Source organism: Bos taurus, chromosome 9 (genome assembly GCF_002263795.3).
Source record: "Bos taurus isolate L1 Dominette 01449 registration number 42190680 breed Hereford chromosome 9, ARS-UCD2.0, whole genome shotgun sequence".
Lineage (NCBI taxonomy): Eukaryota > Metazoa > Chordata > Mammalia > Artiodactyla > Bovidae > Bos > Bos taurus.
In genome coordinates, this window is record NC_037336.1 from 35,357,106 (window position 1) to 35,378,542 (window position 21,437).

Here is a 21,437-nt window from a genome sequence, read left to right on the forward strand (position 1 = left end):
ATATTCTATACATTCTATATTAATATGTTATAGTTAACAAACACTTCAAGAGTTCTCAGGGTGACCTTGATATCTTTGGCAGGTTGCCATCTCTGAAATGTAGTTTAGGTCTCACAGTTATTTAAAGCTAGCATATATTTTGCTCTTATTATTTTATTAAAAATAATGAGAAGCTTGAAAATCTGTTTTTATGAATGGAAATACTACTGAGACAAAGGCTCAAATCATTCCTCATGCCAAAATCAATAAACAGCCTCAGTAATCAGTAGATTTAGCTTAATGCAAGTGTGAAGAAAGAAGGAAAATGGAATGTGTTCGACACACTATGATATATAAACACACACATATATATATATTATACAAAGCAGTATATAATATTGTGTTGAAGAGATGATGTGACAGGAGGAATTAGATCTACGGAGATCTTTTTAAGGACAAAACTTGGCTGTAGATTCATTTTAAGGAAAAGATACTCTTGAAATATTTGTGGGAGGATATTTTCAGACAAAGTTTATAAGAACATTATAAATATATCTAACTTTCCGCTCTAGTCCATTCTTGAGATATCAGCCAGTGATTCTTTAAACTGCAAAATGAAATTTTCAAATATTCCAATTACATTCAGAATAAAATATGAAACCTTAATCCTTCAAGTTAGGCTTCAACAATATATGAACTAAGAACTCCAGATGTACAAGCTGGATTTAGAAAAGGCAGAGGACAGACATTTCTCCAAAGAAGACATATAGATGGCTAACAAACACATGAAAAGATGCTCAACATCATCATTATCAGAGAAATGCAAATCAAGACTACAATGAGGTACCATCTCATGCAGGTCAGAACAGCTGCCATCAAAAAGTTTACAAACAATAAATGCTGGAGAAGGTGTGGAGGGAAAAAAGGAATGTTCTTACACTGTTGTTGGGAATGCAAACTAGTACAGCCACTATGGAGAACAGTGTGGGAATTCCTTAGAAAACTGGAAATAAAACTGCCTTACAGCCCAACAATCCCACTGCTGGGCATACACACCAAGGAAACCAGAACTGAAAGAGACACACGTACCCCAGTGTTCATTGCAGCACTGTTTACAATAGCCAGGACATGCAAGCAACCTAGATGTCCATCGACAGAAAAATGGATAAGAAAGTTGTTGTACATATACCCAATGGAATATTACTCAGCTATAAAAAAGAACACATTTGAGTCAGTTCTAATGAGGTGGATGAAACTGGAGCCTATTATACAGAGTGAAGTAAGTCAGAAAGAGAAACACCAATACAGTATATTAGTGCATATATACAGAATTTAGAAAGACAGTAATGATAACCCTGTATGCAAGACAGCAAAAGACACACAGATGTAAAGAATAGGCTTTTGAACTCTGTGGGAGAAGGCAAGGGTGGGATGATTTGAGAGAATAGCATTGAAACATTTGTATTACCATATATAAAATAGATGACCAGTGCCAGTGTAATGCTTGAAGCAGAGCACGCAAAGCTGGTGCTCTGAGACAACCCAGAGTGATGGGGTGGAAGGTAGGTGGAATGGGGGTTCAGGAAGGGGGGATACATGTACACCTGTGGCTGATTTATGTCAATGCAGGTCAGGAAGCAACAGTTAGAACTGGACATGGAACAACAGACTGGTTCCAAATAGGAAAAGGAATATGGCAAGGCTGTAAATTGTCACCCTACTTATTTAACTTATATTCAGAGTACATCATGAGAAACTCTGGGCTGGAAGAAGCACAGGCTGGAATCAAGATTGCTAGGAGAAATATCAATAGCCTCAGATATACAGATGACACCATCCTTATGGCACAAAGTAAAGAGGAACTAAAAAGCCTCTTGATGAAAGTGAAAGTGGAAAGTGAAAAAGTTGGCTTAAAGCTCAACATTCAGAAAACAAAGATCATGGCATCTGGTCCCATCACTTCATGGGAAATAGATGGGGAAACAGTGGAAAGAGTGTCAGGCTTTATTTGTGGGGGGGCTCCAAAATCACTGCAGATGGTGATTGCAGCCATGAAATTAAAAGATGCTTACTCCTTGGAAGGAAAGTTATGACCAACCTAGACAGCATATTCAAAAGCAGAGACATTACTTTGCCAACAAAGGTTCCTCTAGTCAAGGCTATGGTTTTTCCTGTGGTCATGTATGGATGTGAGAGTTGGACTGTGAAGAAGGCTGAGTGCCAAAGAATTGATGCTTTTGAACTGTGGTGTTGGAGAAGACTCTTAAGAGGCCCTTGGACTGCAAGGAGATCCAGCCAGTCCATCCTAAAGGAGATCTTCCCTGGGATTTCTTTGAAAGGAATGATGCTAAAGCTGAAACTCCAGTACTTTGGCCACCTCATGCGAAGAGTTGACTCATTGGAAAAGACTCTGATGCTGGGAGGGATTGGGGGAAGAAGGAAAAGGGGACGGCAGAGGATGAGATGGCTGGATGGCATCACCGACTCGATGGACGTGAGTCTGAGTGAACTGCGGGAGTTGGTGATTGACAGGGAGGCCTGGCGTGCTGCAATTCATGGGGTCGTAAAGAGTCGGACATGATTGATCGACTGAACTGAACTGAACTGATGGCAAAACCCACCAGAATATCATAAAGTAATTAGCATCCAATTAAAATAAATTAATTTTTTAAAAAGGCAGAGGAACCAGAGATCAAATTGCCAACATCCACTGGATTATAGAAAGAGGAAGGAAATTCCAGGGAAACACCTACTTCAGCTTCATTGACTATGCTAAAGCCTTTAACTGTGTGGATCACAACAAACTGGGAAATTCTTCAAAAGATGGAAATACCAGACCACCTAACCTGGCACCTCAGAAGCCTGTATGCAGCTCAAGAAGCAACATTTAGAACCAAACATGGAATAACAAACTGGTTTCAAATTGGGAAAGGAGTACATCAAAGCTATATATTGTTACCATGCTTATTTAACTTATTTGCAGAGCACATCATGCAAATGCTAGGCTGGATGAAGCACAAGTGGAGTCGAGACTGCCAGGAGAAATATCAATAGCCCCAGATATGCCAATGACACCACCCTCATGGCTGAAAGCAAAGAAGAACTAAAGAGCCTCTTGACGAAGGTGAGAGAAGAGAGTGAAAAAGCTGGCTTAAAATTCAACATTCTGAGAATAAAGATCATGGCATCCAGTCCCATTCAGTTCAGTTCAGTTCAGTCACTCAGTCGAGTCTGACTCTTTGCGACCCCATGAATTGCAGCACGCCAGGCCTCCCTGTCCATCACCAACTCCCGGAGTTCACTCAAAATCATGTCCATCGAGTCGGTGATGCCATCCAGCCATCTCATCCTCTGTCGTCCACTCTCCTCCTTCCCCCAATCCCTCCCATCATCAGAGTCTTTTCCAATAGTCAACACTTCGGTACTTCATGGCAAATAGATAGGGAAACAATGGAAACAGTGCCAAACTTTATCTTCTTGGGCTTCCAAACCACTGCAGATGGTGATTGCATCCATGAAATTAAAAGAGGCTTGCTCCTTGGAAGAAAAGCTATGATAAATCTATACAGGGTACTAAAAAGCAGAGAGATCACTTTTCCCCCTTATAGTCATATAGTCAAAGGTCCATCTACTGAAAGCTATGGTTTTTCCAGTAGTCATGTACAGATGTGAGAGTTGGACCATAAAGAAGGCTGAGCACCAAAGAATTGATGCTTCTAAACTGTGGTGATGGAGAAAACTCTTGAGAGCTCTTGGACAGCAAGGAGATCAAACCAGTCAATCCTAAAGGAAATCAATCCTGAATATTCATTGGAAGGAGTGATGCTGAAGCTGAAGCTTCAATCCTTTGACCACCTGATTCAAAGAGCTGACTCAATGGAAAAGACCGTGATGCTGGGAAAGATTGAAGGCAGGAGAAGGGGACAACAGAGGATGAGATGGTTGGATGGCATCACTGATTCAATGGACATGAGTTTGAGGAAACTCCAGGAGATAGTGAAGAACAGGGAAGCCTGTTGTGCTGCTGTTCGTGCGGTCACAAAGAGTCAGACACAACTTAGCAACTCAACAACAACAATGCAGTAGAAGGCAAACAACTTATTTCTTTCCAAACACTGGTTATCACCTCAAATCTCTCCCTTCCTTCACTGCATGTATCCCACCACAGTGGGACTTGCCCAGTTCTTTGCACAGGATACTCAAAGAGTATTCCCAAGCCCAGTGCTTCTGTTGGAAACTCTTTCCTCTTCTGTTTAATTTTAACTGATTGTGAAATGTTCCAGTTGTCCAGTCCCCGACCAGTGCAGCCCTGCTCCAATCTAAGTTATTTCCTTTTACCTGATTTTTCCTAAATATTTTTGATGTCCTTTCATAGTTATTATCACACTTTATATAAGCTTATACAGTATTGTGAAAGTTTGGTTTGATGTCTTTCTCCCCTTCAGAGAAGGTTTAAATTTATTCACTTTTGTGTCCTCTGTATATAAAATCGTTCATAAAGACAATGCTCAATAATTCATTGAATGAATAAACAATTAATTTCATGCTCAATAACCTGAAAAATGTTCAACTTGGTGCCCTACAGTTGTCATCATCCTTTTTTTTGCAGGTCATGTTTGTTCTAATTATGTTTATTGAAACATAGTCTATCTTTTGAATTTAATAGTAAAAATGTTGCCTTGCATTTTCTATGCCTGTTCTTTTTTTAAAAAGGTTTTATTTAGATATAATTATCACATCATAAAAATTAGCCATTTTAAGTCTGTAATTGCAGGTTTTTAATATAGTTGCAGAGTTCTATAGCTATCACCCTAATCTAAGTGAGAGTTTTACCACTTCAAAGGAAGCCCAGCAGTCATTAGCAGCCCCTGACAAAATCTCCCTCCTGTCATAGGCAAACCACGAATCTACTTTCTGTTTCTCTGTATCTATTCTGGAAATTTCATATAAATGGAATAATTCAATATGTCGTTTTTGGCAACGGGCTTATGTTTTCTTTTTTAATTCATTTTTCTAGTAGCTGGTTTTTATTTACCTTTATAAAGATACCAGTCTGTGATTGACTGTTGTTAGAGAAGCACTATTTTAACAATAGGTATACACTGTATGTATAATTGCTAGAGAAATGACCATGTAGATAACACTCTTGAATATTTGATTTTCAAAAAAGTCTTCAGAAACCCATGATAGGTGAAATCAGAATAAGCCTTCTATGTGGTATAGTCTGGGTGGGAGAGTGGCTGACAAAGGAGGCACCTTCTCTGAGATCTCCTCCACCAAAGCTCTAATCACTCAAATATTTATCACAAATGCTGAACCTGTGTGCATGCTAACTCACTTCAGTCATATCGAATTCTTTGCGACCGATGGACTGTAGCCCACCAGGCTCCTCTGTCCATGGGATTCTCCAGGCAAGAATATTGGAGTGGGTTGCCATGTCCTCCTCCAGGGGCTCTTCCCCACCCAGGGATCAAATCCATGTTTCTTATGTCTCCTGTATTGGCAAGGTAGGTTCTTTACCATAAGCATCACCTGGGGAGCCCACAAATTCTATCGGTCACCCTATTTAAGCAGCATGCGCTAAAGTAATCCAGTTGTATGTGGAATTTATTTAATAAGATTTAGATATATATGTATATGTATTTGCATTTGTATACAAATTTTCAAGCTGCATTTTCCAAAATATTTGAAGGCACATGTTCATGCAGCAGGGACTAGACTCAAAGTCTATGGTAGTGATTTCATAAAAGCATGTTTGAGTGAAGTATGCATAATTATTACATTCTTGAAAATTCAAGGAAAATTTGGTAGTAGAAACTTATCTGTAATTAATGTATATTAAAAAGCCCCAAACTTATCTAAACACAAAGAAAAGGGATAGAACCCAAAAGTTGGCAAGTTATTAGGATTATTTTGGTTCAAATTGCTACTTGTTTAAAAATAAGGCATGGGAAAAGAATTAAGACAAGGCAAATGTTAGCACAATATTCTGTATTCTACATTTAATTAAAACTGTCTACTTTAAATATGCTAAATTTTAATTCCTACAATAGTCCCATTTCTGTCATTCCAGTGAAAAATGGTGTCACATATACTACGTGGCAGAATGAGCTTCAGAACACACAGATTCTGGTCCCAGAGTTTACGTTCTAATCATTTTTCCCTATTTCTTAATGTTAAGTTTTTCACACTCACTCACACACACACAGAGTTTTATATATTATTCACTGAAATCGCCGGCAAAGAAGGAAAAATAGCACAACCCAATCTCTTACACTTGGTTCTAGGGCAAAATATTCTCAGGAGGTGGCTGTTCTTTTTCAGGATGTGAATCACAGTGAATATTAACTAATGATTCCTTCTATAACAAGATAACTTAGTCCTCAGTCGTCTTCTTCCTGTCCCTTTCCCCTTCCTCTTTTCTGCTTCAGACATAAGCAGAAAAGTGATGACAATCTTAGCTTATCACCCAAATCACAAGAATATGCACTACCCCAGAATCACCCTGTGGCCTGAAAGAATCACAAATCACAAGAATATGCACTACCCCAGAATCACCCTGTGGCCTGAAAGAATCACGACCCACTCCCTATTACACTTACAGATATCATTAAATGCATTTGGATTTTCACCCCCCAAATAATAACATAAATAATAGGTTTACTTTCCATTAGCTTATAAACTCCAGAGGCCAGATAATTATAAGTAAGATATTACACCTATTGGTTCCACTGCTTTATTTTGCCTGATGAAACAAATTTTAATCATTGGAGAGGTATTGCATTTCTGTGACTGGGCCAGCACTTGTTGATCACTGCAAGTAAACAAAGGAAGCTAGCACTAAAAATTACATGCTGTATGTTTTTAGTTAGAAATTACCCAAACTGGCAACACTTACCTATGTTAGCTTTGGGTGGGGGTAGTGATTGGGGGTAGTCATTAGAGGGTCTTCCTGAGTTCTTGTAGAGACTTGATCTATACTGTAACTTGTATAAAGTTTGCAAGGATATTTTAATTGAAAAATTCATTGCTTTCCCTTTCTTTATATATTATAATACAACATAAAACTTAAAAAAAATGATCCATCATTACTATTAGACTGAAACCTCTTAACCACAAATTTCTTAGTCAAGATGTGTTTTGGAATTTAAAATGGTCATATCTTAGAAAGTTAATATGATACATATATAGTACCAGTGGGGTCTGGGGTAGCATCCAGTTATCAACACCTTCTTGTCTGTGCACCTAAAATATGGCTATTCAAACTAACAAAGATGTACAAAGATGGTGAATAGACTCATAGTAATTAAGGTCAATTTTTTCCACAAAATAGTTTTCTAATTCTTTAAAAGTCCTAAACACTATTAAATTTGATCAAATTATTTCTTAGCAACTACTAAGATAAGCATGTAGATGTTTCCCCTTTTGATGATTAATGTAGCTAAATATGGCTTTGAATTTCTTACAGTGAGGTATCTTTGTTTTCCTAGAATGAACCCTGCTCAATTATGGCCAATTGGTCTTTGAAAATATTTCTGAATTTTAATTGCTAATACTTTTATTGGAATTTTTTCCTGCTGCTGCTAAGTCACTTCAGTCATGTCCGACTCTGTGAGACCCCATAGATGGCAGCACACCAGGCTCCCCCGTCCCTGGGATTCTCCAGGCAAGAACACTGGAGTGGGTTGCCATTTCCTTCTCCAATGCATGAAAGTGAAAGTGAAGTCACTCAGTCGTGTCCGACCCTCAACGACCCCATGGACTGCAGCCTTCCAGGCTCCTCTGTCCATGAGATCCTCCAGACAGGAGTACTGGAGTGGGGTGCCATTGCCTTCTCTGAATTTTTTTTTCCTAGTTTCCAAAATTAATATTGGTATTTTGTGTATGTTAATGTATAAACTGTATCATAAGTCAGTAAGGCTTCAAAGAATTAGTTCTATTTTTTATGATACATAATTAATCTCTGCCTTAATTTGCTCTATTAAATATTATTTCCACGATGCTATTTGTATTACAGCTTCTTGAATTAAATCTTTTGTTATTTAAAATTTTTCTATTATTATAATTAAAAAATTTTTTTTAAGTTATATATTTTCCCTGACTATAGATTTACCCTTACCCCAAAGTTTTATTTACCTATACTCACTTAACAACAAATTTCTTTTTACTGAGTTGTTTTAAACTGTGTTGATTAAAGTGCTTGAAAAGAATATTGATTTAAATGGTCTTTATTAATTTCTGTCACTCTTTCTTACACCTCTGTCGTTAATTGTTGCTTAGTCACTAAGTTGTATCCGATTCTTTGTGATCCCATGGACTGTAGCCCTCCTGGCTCCTCTGTTCATGGGATTTCCCAGGCAAGAATACTGGAGTGGGGTGCCATTTAACTTTTCAGGGGCTCTTCCTGACCCAGTGGTATGGTAAAGAATCCATGTCTCCTGCATTGGCAAACACATTCTTTGCCACTGAGCCAAGATGGAAGCCTCTCTCATTAGAGATGTTACCAAATTTAAGCCAAATTTGGGGAAGTACCATGCCAGCGTTAAAACCAAGAGTTCTAATATCAATGTCTACTTTTGAAAAAAAATCATAGTAATGATTACATCAATCCAAAAATTGGTTTGGGGATCAGTAAAAGTGACCTTCTTTTTCTATTCATAAACCACCACTTTTAAAATGTAAATTTTTTAATTTACAAAAAAAAAAAAGGCAATTTTACAAAAATTGACTCAAAATGAACTTGAAGGGAAGATCTGGAGCCATAAAAGCCCTACAAGCAAACATACCCTCTTTGATATCAGTCTTGGTAATGACTTTTTGGACTTGACACCAAAATCAAAGGTAACAAGAGTGAAAATAAATAGGTGAAACAATATCAAAATAAAGTTTCTGCAGTGTAAAGAAAACCAGAAATAATTTTGGGGGGAAGGAGGCAGAGGGCTGCCTTTTGCTTGGAGTATCATTGTCCGTTCCTTCACTTTAGGCTGGGGGAGGAAGTTAGGGGCCGTCGTCTGCTTGGAATATCATCGTCCACCCTTCACTTTAGCATATGTTTGTCGTTAGAACCGAGACGAATCTGCTGGATGCCCCACATAGTTTGGCTTTGTTTTTTAATCAAGCAACTGTGTTTTTTGATTGGTCAATTCAACCCACTTACATTTAAGTGATTATTGATAAATGCGGATTTAGTACTGTCCTTTTATCTTTTGTTGTCTGGTTGCTATTTATTGTCATTGTTTCTTTTTCCTTGAGTTTATCTGCCAGTTTAGTGTGGTGGCTTTCTGTGATATTTTTCTGAGCTTCCTCTTTCTTCTGTGTTTTGTGTCTCTTCTCTAAATCTGTGTTTTGTGATTCCCATGAGATTTGTATGTAATGTCTCATAGATAAAATAGTACATTCTCTGCTGATAGCATCTTTTCTTCTTGTCTATATGGGCTCTGTCCTTCTCTTCCCCTTTTATGTTTTTGTTGTCTCAAAATACCCCTTTTTATGTTGACTTCATTACTGAATTGAAATAGCTATGGTTATTTTTACTGCTTTTTTTCCCTTTAAGCTTTATGCTATAATTAAGTGTTTAACAACCTATTCTGATATAGAGTTGCAGTTGTCTGACTCTGCTTGTGTATTTATTACCTTAATCAAAGTATTTTTTTTTTGTACTTTTGCCTCTGTGTTTCAGGTACAAAATCTCCTTTCAAAATTTCTTTGTAAGGCACTTCTATGGATAATTAACTCCCTCAGTTTCTGAAAAAAGCTGGAACAGCATTTACCCCAACTTCATATCTAAAAGATACATTTTCTGATAGAATATTCTTGGCTGACAGTATTTATCTTTCTCTATTTTGAGTATGTTATACTATTCTATGCAGTGTCTGCTGAGAAATCTGTTGATGGCCTGTTGGGGGTTCTTTTGTAGGCAACTGTTTTTCTTTTTCTTTTTTTGCTCTGGTTGTCTTTTAAATTCTTTCTTTGTCAGGAACTTTTGACTGTTTTAAGCTAATGTGTATTGGAGAAGATCTTTTCCCGTTGAGGTAACTAGCAGTACTCTTAGCTTCATGGACTTGTATATTCGGTTTCTCCCCTAGGTATGGGAAGGCTTCAGCTGTTATTTCTTTATAACTCTCTGCGGCCTTCTCTCTTTCTTCTCCTTCTGGGATACCCATTATATTATACTACCCTTCTTAATGGAATCAGATAGTTCTGATAGAATTTCTGTATTTTTTTTTTTTAGATCTTAGTTCTCTCGTCTCTTCTACCTATATCATTTCTAGATTTCTGTCTTCAAGCTCACTAATTCTCTCTTCCATATAGTCTGCTATTTCTATTGCTTTCTAGTGCATTCTTCGTCTCATTTATTGGGTTTCTCAGTTTCAGAATTCTTTTTTTTTTTTTAGAGTTTTGATTTTTTTGGTAAAATATTCCTTGTGTTCATTTTTATTCCTGAATTCATTGGACTGCCTTTCTCAGTTTTCCTGCAGTTTATTGACTTTCTTTGAGAGTTATTTTGAATTCTCTGTCAGTTAATATCCTGCGACTTTGAGTCTGGTTTCTGGAGGATTGTCATTTTCTTTTTGTGGTACTGTGTTACCACGGTTTATCATGGTACTTGATGAACTGTTTCTCTGCCCATGCATTTAATGGACTGTAGGAGCATTTTTCTTATTTAAATAAATCTTTTTTTCTTCTATTTTTAAACTTTGATTCTAAGGGAAGCCCAATTCAACACGTTGGTAATTAGCCGCCTTTATTTTGCTTTTCAGTAGGTGGCGCTATAGCACAAATTTTTGGTCCCTTGTCTGCATTGCTTCAGGCTTCATACTTTCCACCTTCCACTGCCAAAGCCAGATGTGTTGCCAGTTCCCTCATTTTATTTGCTTGTGCCTCTGCGATGGCTGGTGCCTTGCTGCTGCTCATGCTGCTGTGGCTGGCATTACACTGGGAGCGCTGGGATGGCAGGTACCTCCACCACGTCCGAAGTCGTGGTTGCTGATGTCTTCCTGGGGTTGTAGAATTTGGAAAGGCCACCGCTGCAGGCAGGGGCCAGAGTCACAAGTGCTGCTGCCAGCTGGAAAGACAAGGCTGTGGACTCATAGTGCTGCTGCCCAATTCCCTGTGGGCACTGCAGTGGGCAGGAGGCAGAGTAGGGTGCTGTTATTGGGTTTTCTGGGGCTGTAGGCTCAGTCAGTTGGGTGCGGCTGGGATCACAGGCACTGCCTCCACTGTTTCGTATTTTCTGTGTGTTCCAGTCCACTCACCCTCATATGTACAGATATTCAGGTCTCTCTGGTGTCCTAGTGTGTTGGGAAGAGAAACCTTTGTTGAGTACAGAAATTAACTTGCTTTATAAATACTTTTTAATTCATTTTTATTTAACTTTTTATTTTGTATCGGTGTATAGTCAATTAACGATCAAACCAGTCAGTCCTAAAGGAAATAAGCCCTGAATATTCATTGGAAGGACTGATGCTGAAGCTGAAGCTCCAATACTTTGGCCACCTGATGTGAAGAACTGACTCATTGGAAAAGACCCTGATGCTGGGAAAGATTGAAGGCAGGAGGAGAAGGGGGTGACAGAGGATGAGATGGTTGGATGACATCATAGACTCAATGGACAAGAGTTAGAGCAAACTCACGAGGATGGTGAAGTACAGGGAAGCCCGGCGTGCTGTAGTCCATGGGATCGCAAAGAGTTGGACATTACTGAGCGACTGAATAACAAGAGTCAATTAACAACTTTGTGATAGTTTTAGGTGAACAGTGAAGGAAGGGACTCAGCCATACATATACATGTATTCATTCTCCCCAAAACTCTCTTCCCATCCAGGCTGCCATATCACATTGAGCAGAATTCCATGTACAGTAAGTGCTTGTTGGTTAGTCCATTTTAAATACAGCAGTGTATGCATGTCCATCTCAAACTCCCCAACTATCCTTTCTCCCCATTCTTCTTCCCAGCAACTGTAAGTCTTGTTCTCTGTCTCTGAGTCTCTTTCTGTTTTGTAAGTAAGTTCATTTATATAAATACTTTTTAAAAGCCCTTTCTTAAGCTTAAATGGAAAAAAATGGCAACCCACCTAGTATTCTTACCTGGAGAATCCCATGGACAGAGGGCCTGGCAGCCTACAGTCCATGGGGTCACAAAGAGTCAGACAGGACTGAGTGACTAACAACAACTTCAGTTTAAAAATATTTAAAACATTTTGTCATCTTTAAATAAAATAAAATAAAATAAATAAAATTTGTTAGCTTTTTCTCTAAAAAAATAGCCATATCAAAAGTTATAATATTCAAAAATTTAAATGATCAACTTTAAGATATTTATTTTTAGAAAATACCAGTTGTATAAATGCTTGCAATGTGGGAGACCTGAGTTTGATCCCTTGGTTGGGAAGATCCCCTGGAGGAGGGCATGGCAGCCCACTCCAGTATTCTTGTCTGAAGAATTCCCATGGACAGAGGAGCCTGGTGGGCTCCAGTCCATGGGGTCTCAGAGAGTTGGACATGAGTGAGTGACTAAGTACAATTGTGTAAAATATTATTTATCTACATTGTGAAAGACTTAATAGGTTTCTTTTCTTTTGGGTTAAGAGCTTTTGCCATTTTAAGGAGAACCTATTAGCCTAGAGAGTATTGGTCTTTTCAACAACTACACCAGACACAAGATAGAATCCTTTCTCTTCAAATCTTTTCTCTTTACTTGAGAAAACATTTGAGGCCAAAAACTCAATCATATAAACAGAACTTATATATAGGTAGACCGAAGATCATGGCATCCGGTCCCATCACTTCATGGGAAATAGATGGGGAAACAGTGGAAACAGTCTCAGACTTTGATTTTTGGGGCTCCAAAATCACTACAGATGGTGACTGCAGCCATGAAATTAAAAGACGCTTACTCCTTGGAAGGAAAGTTATGACCAACCTAGATAGCATATGCAAAAGCAGAGACATTACTTTGCCAACAAAGGTTCGTCTAGTCAAGGCTATGGTTTTTCCTGTGGTCATGTATGGATGTGAGAGTTGGACTGTGAAGAAAGCTGAGTGCTGAAGATTTGATGCTTTTGAACCGTGGTGTTGGAGAAGACTCTTGAGAGTCCCTTGGACTGCAAGGAGATCCAACCAGTCCATTCTGAAGGAGATCAGCCCTGGGATTTCTTTGGAAGGAATGATGCTAAAGCTGAAACTCCAGTACTTTGGCCACCTCATGCGAAGAGTTGACTCATTGTAAGAGACTCTGATGCTGGGAGGGATTGGGGGCAGGAGGAGAAGGGGATGACAGAAGATGAGATGGCTGGATGGCATCATTAACTCGATGGACGTGAGTCTGAGTGAACTCCGGGAGTTGGTGATGGACAGGGAGGCCTGACGTGCTGCGATTCACGGGGTCGCAGAGAATCAGACACAACTGAGCAACAGAATTGAACTGAAATATATAAACTTTTAAAAACTGCTGAGATAACTTCTCTAGTGTTTTTCTTTTATTGGAGAAAAAAAAAACAAAACAAAACTATAAACCATGCTCTATCTTCAAAAAAATCTGTCTTTACTGAAATCACATCGAAATACAGTAGCAGCTCTGCACTCTTATTTTATTAGTTTACAAGTCTATAATTTCAACTTTGCTTTAAAAAGCATAGCATCAGCAAAATACCATCTCGTTTACATCAGTTTATATATTCAATTAAACCACCTGGTTTTACAACAGCAAAACATTTCCACATAGTTCACACCCCCATCAAGAAGGAATAGATTTGTGATACCAGGTTTAAGAGTTTCACTGTTTCTACCAACCTCATTTAAGTGTATGATTTAATTGGAATTATTGAAAGGAAAGGATTGCATCACAGATGCAATCTGTGTTTCATCACAGATAAATCTGACCCCCCCAAAGTGATTTGCTGATTTGCTATTTGTTTTTTAAAAGCTAAATGGCCAATAAAATGCTATGTGAATGAAAATACTTAGCCCTTTTGATATCTTTATTCAGTATCTACACTTCCAGTCACGTAGTTCATCTCCAAGTAAAAGATATTTCAATAAATCACTGGCTGTTTGCATATTTTGCAAGTATTATTTCAGATCTTTAAATTCTATTTTTAAATCAGATTATTCAGGGTATCGGTTATTGTCAAAAAATTACTTTGCTCAATTTTTGATCTATTTATGCTAGAATGATTGAAATAAAATTGCCTGCAACATGTCATTGTCCTATGCTGAAATATCTCAACATAGGCTGTTAAAGTCATGTATCAGATCAGATCAGATCAGTCGCTCAGTCGTGTCCGACTCTTTGCAACCCCATGAATCGCAGCACGCCAGGCCTCCCTGTCCATCACCAACTCCCAGATTTCACTCAGACTCACGTCCATCGAGTCAGTGATGCCATCCAGCCATCTCATCCTCTGTCGTCCCCTTCTCCTCCTGCCCCCAATCCCTCCCAGCATCAGAGTCTTTTCCAATGAGTCAACTCTTCCCGTGAAGTGGCCAAAGTACTGGAGTTTCAGCTTTAGCATCATTCCTTCCAAAGAAATCCCAGGGCTGATCTCCTTCAGAATGGACTGGTTGGATCTCCTTGCAGTCCAAGGGACACTCAAGAGTCTTCTCCAACACCACAGTTCAAAAGCATCAATTCTTCAGCACTCAGCCTTCTTCACAGTCCAACTCTCACATCCATACATGACACTGGAAAAACCATAGCCTTGACTAGACGAACCTTTGTTGGCAAAGTAACATCTTTGCTTTTGCATATGCTATCTAGGTTGGTCATAACTTTCCTTCCAAGGAGTAAGCGTCTTTTAATTTCATGGCTGCAGTCACCATCTGTAGTGATTTTGGAGCCCAGAAAAATAAAGTCTGACACTGTTTCCCCATCAATTTCCCATGAAGTGGTGGGACATGCCAAATAGAATATTGATCTTTTATATGTCTTTTGCCAACTTTTACATTTTAAAAGTACATTTATATTTTTGTTTCTCCCCCAAAGATGAAAATAAGTCAAATATTTGTAACTATTTTAAAAATATTGTTCTTTTAGATGCTCTATTTTTTAAAATGCAACATTATAGGTTTTTTAAAAAACTTTCCAGTTTTCCCATTTTTTCCCCAAAATATGAGTCATTTTCTTTAGAAGGTAATAAGAAATGTTAAATTCCAACTTAGAATAAAACCAGGGATGATGATAAGATTCTAAACACACCTCAAACACACCCATCTTGATTTCTATTAATAGAATGAGATGGATTTCTTCTTTAAAACTGTAACTTGCCCAGTCATGTCTAACTCTTTGTAAGTTATCCGACTCTTTGTAAGTTGCCCAGTCATGTCTGACTCTTGGTGACCCATGGAATTCTCCAGGCCAGAATACTGGAGTGGGTAGCCTTTCCATTCTCCAGGGGATCTTCCCAACCCAAGGATCAAACCCAGGCCTCCTGCATTGCAGGCAGATTCTTTACCAGCTGACCCACAAGGGAAGGCCAAGAATACTGGAGTGGGTAGCCTATCCCTTCTCCAGGGGATCTTCCTGATCCAGGAATCGAACTGGGGTCTCTTGCATTACAGGTGGATTCTTTACCAACTGAGATATTAGGGAAGTCCTAAAACTATAACTAGAACAGAACAAAGCTGGGATACATTTTCTTGAGAAAAGAACACAGGTAGATCTTCCAGAGTACTCTTGGCTCAATATAACTTTTTCAAGAAGAAGAAAAACGGGTGCATTAGAATGATATGTATATGCTATTTACCACAAGGTTCATGTGTCTAATAATAATTCTAAATCTGTAACATATTTTGTTCTTCTCATAATTATAGCTGAGATTCCTTCCTTGGGATCACATATTTCCCAATTCCCAGTGGTGAGTTTCTATGCAATTTCTGTCCAATTTAGCTAATTCCTTCCCAATCAGAATATTTTCTTAGCATTTACTAGGGGCTAGGGATGGTATGGGGAGGGAGGAGGGAGGAGGGTTCAGGATAGGGAACACATGTATACCTGTGGTGGATTCATTTCGATATTTGGCAAAACCAATACAATATTGTAAAGTTTAAAAATAAAATAAAATTAAAAAAAATTGTTCTCTAAAAAAAAAAAAAAAGAAAGAAAATATCTAATTCCCTCAGATAATCACAATGGTGTTATCACTCACCTAGAGCCACACATCCTGGGTATGAAGTCAAGTGGGCCTTAGGAAGCATCGCTACGAACAAAGCTAGTGGAGGTGATGGAATTCCAGTTGAGCTATTTCAAATCCTGAAAGATGATGCTGTGAAAGTGATGCACTCAATATACCAGCAAATTTGGAAAACTCAGCAGTAGCCACAGGACTGGAAATGGTCAGTTTTCATTCCAATCCCTAAGAAAGGCAATGCCAAAGAATGCTCAAACTACTGCACAATTGCACTCATCTCATACACTAGTAAAGTAATGCTCAAAATTCTCCAAGCCAGGCTTCAACAATATGTGAACCATGAAATTCTAGATGTTCAAGCTGGTTTTAGAAAAGGCAGAGGAACCAGAGATCAAATTACCAACATCCCTTGGATCAGCGAAAAAAGAAAAAGAGTTCCAGAAAAACATCGATTTCTCCTTTATTGACTATGCCAAAGCCTTTGACTGTGTGGATCACAATAAACTGTGGAAAATTCTGAAAGAGATGGGAATACCAGACCACCTGACCTGCCTCTTGAGAAATGTGAACGCAGGTCAGGAAGCAACAGTTAGAACTGGACATGGAACAAAAGACTGGTTCCAAATAAGAAAAGGAGTACCTCAAGGTTGTATATTGTCACCCTGCTTATTTAACTTATATGCAGAGAACATCATGAGAACCACTGGGCTGGATGAAGTACAAGCTGGAATCAAGATTGCCAGGAGAAATATCAATAACTTCAGATGCAAATGACACCGCCCTTATGGCAGAAAGTGAAGAGGAACTAAAGAGCCTCTTGATGAAAGTGAAAGAGGAGAGTGAAAAAGTTGGCTTAAAGCTCAACATTCAGAAAACTAAGATCATGGCATCTGGTCCCATCACTTCATGGGAAATAGATGGGGAAACAGTGGAAACAGTGTCAGACTTTATTTTTTCGGGCTCCAAAATCACCACAGATGGTGACTGTAGCCATGAAATAAAAAGACGCTTACTCCTTGGAAAAAAAAAAAAATTATGACGAATCTAGACAGAATATTAAAACAGAGGCATTACTTTGCCAACATGGTCTGTCTAGTCAAGGCTATGGTTTTTCTAGTAGTCATGTATAGATGTGACAGTTTGACTATAAAGAAAGCTGAGTGCCAAAGAAGTGATGCTTTTGAACTGTGGTGTTGAAGACTCTTGACAGTCCCTTGGACTGCAAGGAGATCAAACCAGTTCATCCTAAAGGAAATCAGTCTGAGTGTTCATTGGAAGGACTGATGTTGAAGCTGAAACTCCAATACTTTGGCCATCTGATGCAAAGTGCTGACTCATTTGGAAAGACCCTGATGCTGGGAAAGATTGAAGGTGGGAGAAGAAGGGGATGACAGAAGATGAGATCATTGGATGGCATCACTGACTCAATGGACATGAGTTTGAGTAAGCTCCAGGAGTTGGTGGTGGACAGGGAGGCCTGGTGTGCTGCAGTCCATGGGGTCGCAAAGAGTCAGATACAACTGAGCGACTGAACTGAACTGAACTGAATTCCCTCTAAAGTCTGGTCAGTTTTGCCAACAAGTAAGAAAAACACTCAGAAGGTTTAGGACATTTTGGACTGAACTGGTTAGATTTGTCTTGCCATTATGTCATCTAGAACCTCTAATATAATGTTGACTATAAGTGGCAAAAGTGGGCATTGCTTCTAATTCTGGAGGAAAAACTTGTACCGTCGAATATGTTGTTAGCTATGGGTTTTTCATATACAGTCTTTATCATAGTGAGTCAGTTTCCTTCTGTTTCTAGTTCACTAAAAGTGTTTTTATAGTGAAAAGATGTGAAATTTTGTCAAATTCTTTTATTGCATCAATCAAGATGATTTTGTTTTCTTTCCTGAATTCTATTAAAGTGAATATCACATTGATTAATTTTTGTCTGTTGATCCATTGTTAAATTCCAGGAATAAATCCCACTTGGACATAGTGTATAACCACTTTAATGTAAAAAAAAAAAAAGAGAGAGAGAGAGATTCAACCAGGAGTTTCAGTGTGATAAGTGTGGTTGCAGAACCTGGACTCTAAGACAGGATACTTTTCCCATTGAAAGAACCATCATGAGTGCCATTGTCAAGGCCTCAGTCCATTTATCCAAATGGAAACCTCAGTTGCCTTTTTTTCTGTATCTGTTGCAAACTCTGTAGTCTTCATAGCCCAAACTAGAAGATGCAAAAATATAGACTATAGTTTCTCAGGAACTTGAGAGGTAACTACCACTTTATTGAGGTAATTCACATGAAAATCTCATATTCTTCTTTAAAACAACTGTCTGTACTTATTCAGGGGCTTCCTTAGTGGCTCAGTCAGTAAAGAATCTTCCTGCAATGCAGGAGACTGCCTGCATTATAGGAGACCAAGGTTCAATCTTAGGGTCAGAAAGTTCCCTTGGAGAAGGAAATGGCCACCCACTCCAGTATTCTTTCCTGGAAAAGCCCATGGACAGAGGAGCTTGCCATGGGAACTTCCAGGAAACAAACTCTGTGTTTTTGGCTGGCTTGAAATAGGAAAACATTCACTGAATTAGACTTCCATCTACTGAATTGGGACTTCCCTTGTGGCTCAGACATAAAGCGTCTGCCTACAATGCAGGAGACCCAGGTTCGATCCCTGGGTCAGGAAGGTCCTCTGGAGAAGGAAATGCCAATCCACTCCAATACTCTTGCCTGGAAAATCCCACGGATGGAGGAGCATGGTAGGCTACAGTCCATGGGGTAGCAAAGAGTCGGACATGACTGAGCGACTTCGCTTCACTTCACTACTGAATTAGAATTTTACAACATGATTAGGCTTTTAACAACAGACAAGATTATCAAAAAGATTTCACCGTTTCATTAGATCATCACTTCAAGGCTGGATTGGCTACTAAAAAATAAGGTAATTTGTATTCTCAGTTCAGTTCAGTCGCTCAGTTGTGTCCGACTCTTTGCGACCCCAGGAATCGCAGCACGCCAGGCCTCCCCATCCATCACCAACTCCTGGAGTTCACTCAGACTCACATCCACTGAGTCAGTGATGCCATCCAGCCATCTCATCCCCTGTCGTCCCCTTCTCCTCCTGACCCCAATCCCTCCCAGCATCAGAGTCTTTTCCAATGAATCAACTCTTCCCGTGAGGTGGCCAAAGTACTGGAGTTTCAGCTTTAGCATCATTCCTTCCAAAGAAATCCCAGGGCTGATCTCCTTCAGAATGGACTGGTTGGATCTCCTTGCAGTCCAAGGGACTCTCAAGAGTCTTCTCCAACACCACAGTTCAAAAGCATAAATTCTTCAGCGCTCAGCCTTCTTCACAGTCCAACTCTCACATCCATACATGACCACTGGAAAAACCATAGCCTTGACTAGACGGACCCTTGTTGGCAAAGTAATGTATTCTCAGGTCTTGTTTAATTTACACCATTATTCATCATCACTTTTCTAATGCTCTACTATCAAAATATATAATTTTTATTTAATTAGTTGAAGTAAATGTTCCACTTGTGTTCCCATAACATGCATTGATTTACTTTTTAAAATAGTTTTTTCTCATCCTTCTTATCATTTTTTTTTTTTCTGGGAAAATTTCTTACATATGAGTAAATGGAAATTGAATTAACCTGTGACCTGCTGAGGTCAGTTTTAAGCATCATTATTCACTAAGTTGTACACATCAAAAAATGATTAAGTGTTTCATAAAACGGATAGGGGCATAAAATGGAATATATAATAAAGTTATAATTTATTAATTCCTTCTCTAACTCTAAATTTAACCAATTTCTGGACAAATACTGGCTAGAGTATAAACTTTAGAAGCATATGTATGCAACAAATCAAATCAGAGTCTAAACCTTTCCTATTTACCCAAGCCAGAAACATTAGTAATCTCCTAGTTCTTCTCAGTTTTGTAAGAAATAAAGAATGTAGCTAACTGGAGGAGCGGGAGGGAATCTGAGTTATTTTATGGTTGTCATCTACTCTTTCCATTCAAGAGAGCATAATTTCCTCCTGGAAGAAAGTAGGTTTCATGCCTCAGGCTGGGCATAAATCAAATAGAAATGCTATAGCTTAGATGGTAATTTTATAAACTATCATGTTGTGGAAAATAGAGTTAAGCTGTAATCTATGATGTAGTTACCATCCCTCTAGGGGATACTTGAGTAATGGGCAAGCAGCTCTAAAGAGTTTTGGGTGCTGTATCTTTTGGCACCTCTAGAGAATGGCTAGGCCCCTTCAGGTAAATGATTTGGAGTAAGCTCCATGGTGCCTTCTATTACTTAAAGGTTGCTATGGCAGGTTTCAGAAAAGCCATGAGCATATCTTTTACAATATGAACAGTTTTCTAGCCATTTAAAAATAGTATTTTCTTCCAAATAATATTTACATCAACAGCTCTGAAAAATTGTGAGGCACTTATTGTGAGAAATCCCACTAAAAAAGAGAAAGAAGAAGAAAACATTCATTATAAGCTTCCAAAAAATTGTGAAGTAGGATATATGTATAAACTCTGGCAAATTTTCTGAATATAATGATTTAAATCATACAAATATAACAGTTACTGTGAATCAGCTCCAGCGAAACTGATCAGCTGAGACAGTGAGATATTAAATATTGACTTTTAGCATTTATTTTGTACTTTTCATTTTCAAAGAATTATCAGCTCTCAACTGTCCAGTGTGCTAACAGCTTATAGCTTTTACCTTCTCTGCTGCCTGCATTCTGGGTATCTCACCAGTCATTGGGATCTCTATCACAAGCTCACCAGAGGAAAAGAAATGAGGGATTTTCAAATCAGTCAAATTCATTGTTCATTTCCAGTACTTTTCTTTCTTTCTTTTTTTAACAGATCAGTGGAGGATACTTTGAGATCATTGCCTAAATTCAAACATTACATTAACTTCATCTGTCTCTTATCCATGTTGTGTCACTTGAAATTACAAATATTACTCACTTTTGACAACTTGAGCACAGAATGTAGTCTCAAAGATAGGCTTTTTATGTTTTGCGCAATTTACAATACAATTTTTAAAAAGGCTTGGCAAATTCTTACCTATTTACTCTGTTATAATCTCTGTTAGGTATTTTAATTGTAAAATTAATATATTTACTACAAAGAACTAAATCATAATAAAAGTTACTAATTTTTCCAATTTCTGTTCTTCCAATCTTCATTCCCTGGAAGAAATCATAGTGAACTCACATTAATGTATATCCTTCCAGATGTTTTCTTTTTTTGTTTCTTTTTAGAATATGTGATATTCTGTATTCTGTTTTTCAACTTGATTAACTCTTCAGTTCAGTTC